The sequence below is a fragment of the Phyllostomus discolor genome, chromosome 6 (assembly GCF_004126475.2).
Source record: "Phyllostomus discolor isolate MPI-MPIP mPhyDis1 chromosome 6, mPhyDis1.pri.v3, whole genome shotgun sequence".
Taxonomy (NCBI): Eukaryota; Metazoa; Chordata; class Mammalia; order Chiroptera; family Phyllostomidae; genus Phyllostomus; species Phyllostomus discolor.
In genome coordinates, this window is record NC_040908.2 from 84410097 (window position 1) to 84419395 (window position 9299).

Sequence of the window (9299 nt, forward strand, 5' to 3'; positions counted from 1 at the left end):
TTCTCATGGGTAATACTGCTAATGCTTCAATAATGCCAGCTGCCATTCACTGAGGGCTTACCAGGTTCCAGGTTGTTACTTATTATACTTCCTCACTTAATGCTCAATTCAACCCCAAGAGATGGGAATTATCCACCTTTTAAAGGTAAGAAAATTTGGGCTCAAAATTTTATGTGACATCCTGAGGCCTATAAATGAAGCTGTGAAGAATCTGGGTGCTGAGTTTAGACACCTCTCCTGGGTAGTTCTGCAGGACTTGCTAGCTGCACTTCTGTCTGAACTCCCAATATGGCTAACCAGGGGCTCCAAATGATGAGAGTCACTGTGAGTATGACTGGAGATGGTAATAGCCTGCTCCCAACAGCCTCTTTGTGTGCAGAAGAGGGGTGGATCTTATTATTAAGGTAGGTTTTGGAATGTAGGGAGGATTCTCAGGTCTGCCCATTGGGATCTCTGCAATATTGTCAAGGGACCTGTCGTCTTGAGTCCTGCCTCTCTCCCTCACCACTCCTGGTGTGTCCTGCCTCTGACTTGGCTTTCCCCCTATGTGCTGCTAACACCTCTCAGCTTACAGAGATTTCTCATAAACAGGGCCTGACATTTTGAAAGTCTGTGGTTGGTAATAGGGCTTTTTGTTAGGGTGCCCAGTGCTGTGGGCTGTGAAAGAATTCACAAAGAGAAGAAAATGCAGGGATGGCTGTGAAAAATTTACAAGGAGAAGAAAATGCAAAAAGTAAAGTTTTATTCACTTTCCAAGAGAGGAAAGGGGTATGAAGAGATACACCAGGAGCAAGAAGTTGGGACCATGAGTTTTGACTGGGTGATAAAGGGGGGGTGCAGTTGGGTAGTCATGGCAATTAGTTGTAAAACAGGAGGCTGTTTTGTAAAACAGGCTGATTGTGCATGCTTCAGTTTGTCCTGCTGTTACCTTTGGGTTCAGGGTCTAGGTGTCTGGGTCTGTCCTGTTTGTATAAGTTTCTAAAACACCTATGTGGGGGATGCTTTTGGTAATCTCTCCAGTCCTGATAGTAGTGTCTCAGAGAAACAAAAGTTGATTATGCCTGGAAGGGTCAAGGAGAGAGGTAATGAGCTCTGGTAAAGAGGGCCTGAAAGGGGCCCTCTTTTGGTCCTTTCACTGTTGTTCTGCCAGACACAGGCTGTGCTGAGGGGCATTTCTCCTCAGCTTGATTATTTCTGCCCAAATCCCAGGCTCCTCCAGACTGTGGGCCTGCTGTTAATTTATATCTGAAGTTACCACAGGGATGTAAGACCCCCTCAGAAACCAACGCTTCCCAGCAGGGGCTGCTTCTGGGGTACTGCCAATGAGTTGGTTGAGGGCAGTGGGAAATTCTCAGAATTGAGGTTCCCAATGAGAGTGCATGGACTTTCTTGTTGGGGGTTGTGGGGTTGTGGATGGGTTTCACAAGGTTCTCAAATCTCTTAAAATTGAACATAAATGTTTGCTGGTGAACTTTTCAGTAGAGAGGTTCTGAAATTTTCATTGGAACTCAAGAATCACTAGTTTGAAAAACAAGAATTAGAAAACTGGGAACAGTTAGAGGCAACAAGAGTGTTGATTCCAGAGAAGAACAAGAGGATGAAATAGATCTTTAGCAACTCCAAAGTTCTGTCTTTGTAATAAATCTTTCCTTAACAATGCCATTTCTTGAGACAAATAGTGTGCCTTGTGCTCCACAGGTACTGTTTGAACCCTTGTCATGGCCCTTCAAGGAAGGATGAACTTTCTCCAAATGGTTGTCTCTATGCTGAGAAATGGTGAAAGGATTCTAAAGTTTTATTACTTCTACAGTCTTCAACAATCTTATTTTATAATGCTTAAGACTTTTTGTAAGAAAAGTACTATTGTGTACATTACTTTTATGGCCTTCCCAGCCCCCTGTAAATTGTAGAGGGTACATGTTAGTTCCTGCATGGTAGAGCCACACAGACTTGCCAGTAGCAGCAGCCCCAGGCTGTCCAGCTTGGCCTGCCAGGCTCACTGTGCTCAGGCTCAGCCCATGATGCCTCAGTGAAGCAATGCCTGGCTGGAGGTGGCAGCTCTGCTAGAGGACCTCAGGACAGCTCTTCTGGCTCAAGATTTCTGTAATTCTAAAAAAATGGTGTGGTCACTGGGGAGTTTCAGCAATCAGTGATGTCTGTTATTTTGTTTTGTATTTTCCTCCTAAAGTCCTTCTCTTTCCTTCCTCCCCCCCCCCCGCGTTTTTTTTTTTTAAAAAAAAAAAAAACAGGCTTATTTTACTTTATTTGTCTTGTATAAAATTATGTGGTGGCCACAGCTGGAGCCTTGGTCTTCTGCACTTGGTCTTCTAGTGTGGGTCTTTAGAAGCTGTTCAGTGAATTCCTGACAGGAAGTCTTGGTGAACACAGTCTCTGTTCAGAGGTTGGGAGTGAGATGGCTGTAGCTCTTACAGATGGCATTGAAGGTGGCCTTGGTGAAGTTGCCCAGGGTGGCAGTGCAGTCCCTGGTTGAGGTATAGAAGTTGTTGATACCAGCCATTATCATCAGCAGCTTCTTGGGCACAGGAGCTGAGACAATGCCAGTACCCCTGGGGGCAGAGATGAGGTGCACCAGTACAGAGCCACCACACCTTGTCACCTTGCAAGGGATGGTGTGGGGCTTGCCGAACTTGTTCACCCAGTAGCCTCACTGCACAGACACAATAGAGAGCTTAGCCAGGATGATGGCCCCATAAATGGCAGTGGCTAGTTCCTTTGATCACTTAACACCCAAACCAACATGTCCATTGTAGTCCCCAATGGTGATAGATGTCTTGAAATGGGTCTTCTGACCTTCGTGTGTCTGGTTTTGCAGGGGCATAAACTTCAAAACTTCATCCTTGAGGGATGCCCCTAAGAAAAAGTTAATGATCTCAGCTTCCTTGATGGGCAGGGAAAAGAGAGATTTCCACCCTGGCTGGTGTAGCTCAGCAGATTGAGTGCTGGCCTGTGAACCAAAGAGTCTCCAGTTTGATTCCCAATCATGGCACATGCCTGGGTTGCCAGCCAGGTCCCCAGTAGAGGGTGTACGAGAAGGCAACCACACATGGATGTTTCTCTCCTTCCTTTCCCCTCTGTCTAAATAAATAAAATCTTTTTTTTTTCAGAGAGATAGGTCCCCTACAGGGATTTGATCTTCATGTCTTTGACCAGACAGCCCAACTTGGTGACTGCTACCTCAAGCCCTAAATACCAAATCCTGCACAGAAGCCACTGCAGTCTTCCATTTCAAGGTCCCTGGAACCGCCAAGCCCTGCTTGCAGCATGGGCACCATCAGCCATTTGGTGTTTCCTGAGGAAAGAAGCCCTTCTTTTTCTGAAAGACTGAAAAAGAGAGTATCATGAAATAAAAATAGAACGTGTCTTTGTTACAGCCCAAGTATCATAAAAGCATACACTCTGATCCAACATTAGAAAGATACAGATAGAGGTGACAAACATCAGCAAACACTGGCTGGGCAATGCCACCACTGTCCATTGGCACAAGCTACTACTGCAGGCCCAGTAGGTTGATAGTTCAGTTGATAAGTTCATCTCAGGTCTTGTTTGGAAAGTTTGAGGAGCTAGTAGGCAAGGTGCAGCATTTTCCAACTGCTGATTTCTGGGAAGGTTGAGTTGCAGTCCGTGTGTGTGTGCACCAGGTGTTAGTGAGAGGAGTGAAGTGGGTAGGATGTGAAACAGAAGAATGCCCACACTCTCAGGGTTGTGCAGGGGTCTGTCAGCCCTGAGAGTGGGGGCCTCCTTCTGATTTGTCCCCTAGAAGCCTCACTTATCTCACCTTGTACATGGGCATGTAGGATGGGGCTTGGCATTCTTATTAAAGGTCTCTATCTCCATTTTCGGCTCACAACACTTAACAAACAGAATGATTATTTAAACATGCTTCTCCTTCTAGAAGGAGCAGTTGGAGCACAGGGTGCATATGGAGTGAGCATATGCAGTGGTCTGTCCTTCAGCTAAAGACTGCTCACTGCTCTGGTGGCTGTGAACACTCCACACAGATGTCACCATTCCTACAATTAGTCATATTTTGTTTAATTTTTACTCCTAATGGACTGCTAGTTGAAGGCCAGAAACATAAGGAACACTCGTGTCTGAACTCAAAACAGCATGAGAATTATTTGCCTTACAGTCATCTTGATCAAATCAGCAAGCTGCATTTAGCTAATCAAAATTCTGATATAGCACCTTGAAGCCTCTCTAGTACTTAAAAAACCAATATGAAAAAAATGCATTTCATTTTGGCTTTTTATTTGTTGGGAATACATATTATTCATGAAGGCTTTGTTTGCAGAGATATGCCTGAAAGTAGCAGCCAGAAATCTTTTATCCTACCTTGTTTAGAAACAAAATACAAAACACTTGAGAAATAAGCCAGTTTAATTTTTAAAGTGTAAAATGTAGTAATTTCAACCATCAGGTCATTAAAACAGTTTTTCATGCTGCAATACCAAGTTAAAATTTAATCAGCATTTTAATACACAGTCAGGTCCCAAACCAAACACGTTAGACTAAGATGATGTTTTAAATTCTGGAGGGGATTCCTGAGTCACCTTACTGTGAAATGACAAAGGAAACACTTCTGTGAAAGGAAGTCATTGGAGACAGACAAGCCTAACTTGGATGTCCTTCTGGGTTGCTCTATGGGCAAGCCTGTCAGCCTCAGTTTTCCCATCTGGAACAACAGAGCTATGAAGATTAAATGAGTGTTTATGTAAAGAGGGTGCTTCTTTGATGTGATCTTTCCATGGGTGGCAACTTATTGTCAGATAGGTTTTGGTTCAACTGTCTTCCTCGACAATCAGTTTCATTGCTCTTTCCTCACCCTGGTGTCCAAAACTGCCCCAACACATTATCCTGCTTCATTGCCTTCATAGCATTTATTGCTGTCTGACATGATCTCATTCATTTATGTGTTCCACTGTCTGCTGCCTGTATTAGAATGTACAGTCTGAGAGAACAGGAATCTCTTCTGTTTTCTTCATCTTGTCTGTCCTGTATTTAAAGTAGTTTGATTTTCAGGAACTACTGTATAGGACATATGGACAAAACCAAGGGGGAGGATAGAAGCAAGGGAGGGAGGTGGTTTTGGCTGGGGTGGTGGGGAGTGGCGGCAGGGGGTGGCAGGGAAATGCAAACACCTGTAATTGAACAACAATTAAAAAAATTTTAAAAAGTACTTTGATGTGCAACGCATGCCGAATAAACACTTGTTGAATGATTGCTGAATGACTTTCTAACTCTTCCCTCTTTTGTAACTGGCTATGAAAGTCACTTCAACTCTCTTTCTTAATTTCTTCATTTGTCACAGAAGCACATTGATCTAGATCAGCAGTTGGCAACTGCAGCCTGTGTGCCAAGCCTGGCCCACCACCTGTTTTCGTGAATAAAGTTTTATGGGAACACAGTTTCCTCACTTGTCTGCATATTGTCTGTGGTTGTCTTTGTGCACCAATAGCAGAGTGGAGTAGTTGCAGAAACAGTATAGCTTTCAAGCCTGAAATAGTTACTATCTGGCCCTTTATAAAAAAAGTTTGCTAATTTCTGGTCTAGTTGAACTATGTGAAGATCTTTGTACCCCTGATGCCCTTACTCCTCTGTGAAACATCTGCACAACGTTCACTGTTCTGTGTGATTACAAATAGGTGATTTACTTTCTGGAGCTTCTTTGAAGTTTCATATTAGGTTGTGAATTGACTTTGGTTGTGGAGTTTAAGTAATAATTTGTTCATTTCTCCATTACGCTGTAGCTTTCTCCCCAAACAGATTTGAACCGTGAATGCTATAATGGCAATTACCTTGAGATTTGCTGTAACTTCTTCTTATCATCACGAACTTCAGTTCTAAAATGTGATAGTCTTAATACTGTGCTTCAGGCTACTGAGCATGGTTTGCCTTGGAATCGAGAAATGTTTCTAGCTGATATTGCCCCAGCTTCAATGCACAAAATATCAGCTGAGACCTGGAGGTGGAGAAGGAGGGTGGCAGGTTCTTATTTCTCTGTGGAGACTCTTCCATTTTTAAGTTCCCTGCCCACGCAGTTCCACAAAGGACTTTGTTTCAGAAGTAAGGCAACGTGGTATACTTGGAAGAACACGGGGTTGGGCTTCAGAGAAATTTTTGTTCACATTCTATATTTGCCATTTGCTATTTACATGATTTTGGACTGGTAATGTAATCTTTCTGCACCCCAATTTCCTCATCTGTGAAGTGGAAGTAGGTTGATTGCAATCTCATAAAAGAGAGTGAAAAACAGTGGTCATTTAAGAAACGTTATTTGAGCACCTGCCATGTATCAGGCAGCAGTAAGCAAAGTACATGGTGCCTGTGCTCTTGTGGCTCTCAGGTCCTATTGGAGGGAGGGAGACAAACAAATATTCAATATAATGATGAACACAATGAAGAAAAACAAAGCAAGGTAAAGGGATGGAAAGTAATGGGAGGGTGTTATTTTACTTAATAAAAGAGTCAGGGAAGCCCTCTTCCAGGAGGTGACATTTGTGCATAGAGATCTGAAGGGAGGGAAGGAGACTCAGGAATACCTTGAGGAATGGCATGGGGCCAAAGAGGCCACATGCAGAGGCCTGGTGTTCAGAGAAGAGCACACAGGCCTGGGTGGTGGGGGGGGAGGGAGGGACAGAGGAGGGAGGTGGTCAGATGTGAGGCTGGAGGAGCAGCCAGGATTTGGATCGTTCAGGGCCTGGCAGGTCCTGGAGAGGATTCTAGCCTAAAGGCTGTGGGAAGCCCCAGGAGGGTTTTGAGCAGTGTTGTGACATGATCTGACTCATGTGTTAAAACAGCTCTGGCTGTTGTGTGGAGAGTAAACTGTGAACTGTTTTATAAGTGCCTATTTTAATTTCTTACACATAGAGGATGCACAATAAATTGTTGTATACCTGCTATGGTACAACGTGTCTAGAGGGAATTACCTGTAGCTGTAGAGAGAGTGAGGTCAGTTGGGAAAGAGGTCTGACTGCTGAAGGGTGACAGAAAGAGAGCAACTGTCTTTTGGGAAAGTGATTCCCACCCCAGCAGGCTTGGGGGTAGGAAGTGGGTGATGGCTACTCTTACCTCTGGCCTGCACTTTATCTCCTGGCTGATGAAACTATCCAGTTGTCCTCCTTGTCAGCCTCAGAGGCAATTAGAGGAACTTGGCTGGGCTGCACTATTCACCATGTTTAAACTGCTTCATAAAATGGGAGATGATTGCAAGTGCCTTAGAAAGATCATCATCATTAGCCTCTCAGATCTTCCCTCTGGAAAGCCTTCTTGGAGCCACTTGGAGACACATAGGCAGCACTTTGGGCAGGAGGAGGTTTCTTGCTGGGAGAGCTGTGGGGGTTCACAGACTATCATGTAAGACTGAAATCATTACGTGAGCTTAAAAAAATCAAAACCTAGGGACAAGCAGCCCTGTGCCCTCAGTTACAGCAGCACCCAAGGTGTATGGGGCTGGGGCTGGGGCTGGGGTGGGGTGGGGTGGTTATGACTCTGGCCACAAACTCACTCTCCTATGGGTTCAGCTCTGTTGGCCAAAGTCCAAGAGGAGCCAACGCCCAACCCCTGCCCAGAGAGGATTGCCTACACTCAGCCTCCTGCCTCCTTTCTATGTCTGACTTCAGAGGGCTAGAACATATAGGTGGGAGTTTTCTATGTCTCCTGCCCATGCAGTTCTTGCTGGAGTGAGTGGGGAGGAATTCTAGCAGGGTGGCTGAAATTTCTGATTTGTCTGAGACTGGGGGACTTTCCCAAATGTGAGAATTTCAGTGCTAAAACTGGGGAAGTCTTGGACAAACCAGGGCAACTTGGTCACTCTAGAGGGCTGCCTAAATAGACTAAGGGCTTATTGAGAGTAAGAATTGCATCCTGTGGTTGTTTTTATAATCACTTCATTGAGATATAAAGGACAATGGACAATTTCAGGTTCAGTGGCTTTTATTCACAGTTGTGCAACCATCATTATAATCAATTTTAGAACATTTTCATCATCCCCAAAAGAAACCCATACCCATTTGTACTCGCCTCCCATTTCTGCCCCACTCCACCCTCTGCCTCAGCTTTGGGTCAGCATTAATCTGCTTTCTGTCTATAGATCTTTCTCTTCTGGATATTTATATAAGTGGAACCATACAATATATGGTCTTTCATGTGTGGCTTCTTTCACTTAGCAGAATGTTTTCAAGGTCTGTTTGTGTTGTAACACATATCAATGCTTCATTCCATTTTTACAGCTGAATAATGTTCCATTGTATGGATATACCACATTCATCAGTTTTTGAATGTTTGTATTGTTTCTACTTTTTGGTTGTCAAGAATAATACTGCTATAAACATTCATGTCAAGTGTTTGTGGGGACTTGTATTTTCAATTTTCTTGGGTAGATATCCAGGAGTAGAATTGCTGAGTCACATGGTAACTCTGTTTAATCATTTGAGGACCTTCCAGAGTGTTTTTCAAAGCATAGGCATCATTTTACATTCTCACAGAAGTTTATGAAGGCTCTGATTTTTCCACATTTTCACCAACACTTGCTTTATGTCTTTTTTATTATAACCATCCTAGAGTGTGTGAAGTGATATTTTATTATGTTTTGATTTGCATTTCACTGATGGCTAATAAGAGGGGTAATGTTTTATTCATGCTTATATCTGAGCACTTGGTACATTGCCTGGGGCATAATTAGTGCTTAACAACTGATAGTTGAGTTTTAAGTACTAGAATTAATCACATCAGACTTCCATAGCTAGAGGGAGCTTGGGTATACACAGAGTGGGTGGGTCTTAATTGGTTTTGAGAAAGAGCCAAAGGAATACGTATGGAGGATCAAGACCGAGACAAGGGGGCCTTTCTCACTGGTATGTGACACAGTTCTGTTATCTAAAGACCATGTGCTTTGATGTCACACAGATGTGAGTTCAAATCTCTCTGCCCAGGCCTCAGTTCTCAGTCTGTGTGGGAAAAGCAGCAAAACAGGTACTTTTGAAGCTAGAAAGACACAAAAAGGCCAGATTATGGAGAAACTTGTGTGATAAACTCAATTTAGGTTTTATCTTGATAGCCCTTGTGAAACACTTCAGGTCCTATAGGTAGGGCAGTGATTCGGGTGGGTTTGCATTTTAGAAAGAGTATCTGGCAGCAGCATGGAGAGTCAGCATGAAATGTGTGCAGGTGTTGTAAGAATGAAGATAATATGTGATGAAGTCTGGACAGAGGCAGTGAGAGAGGAGAGGGGGTCATGGGGTGGTGGTGGGTTAGACATTTCTGGAAAGTGACTTTTAACA

At 43.7% G+C, this 9299-nt stretch overlaps 1 pseudogene; it reads right to left on the minus strand.

Annotated features, from left to right (window-relative positions):
• Positions 1-2244: 2244 nt before the first annotated feature.
• LOC114499879 lies at positions 2245-3811 on the minus strand (annotated as a pseudogene).
• Positions 3812-9299: the final 5488 nt, after the last annotated feature.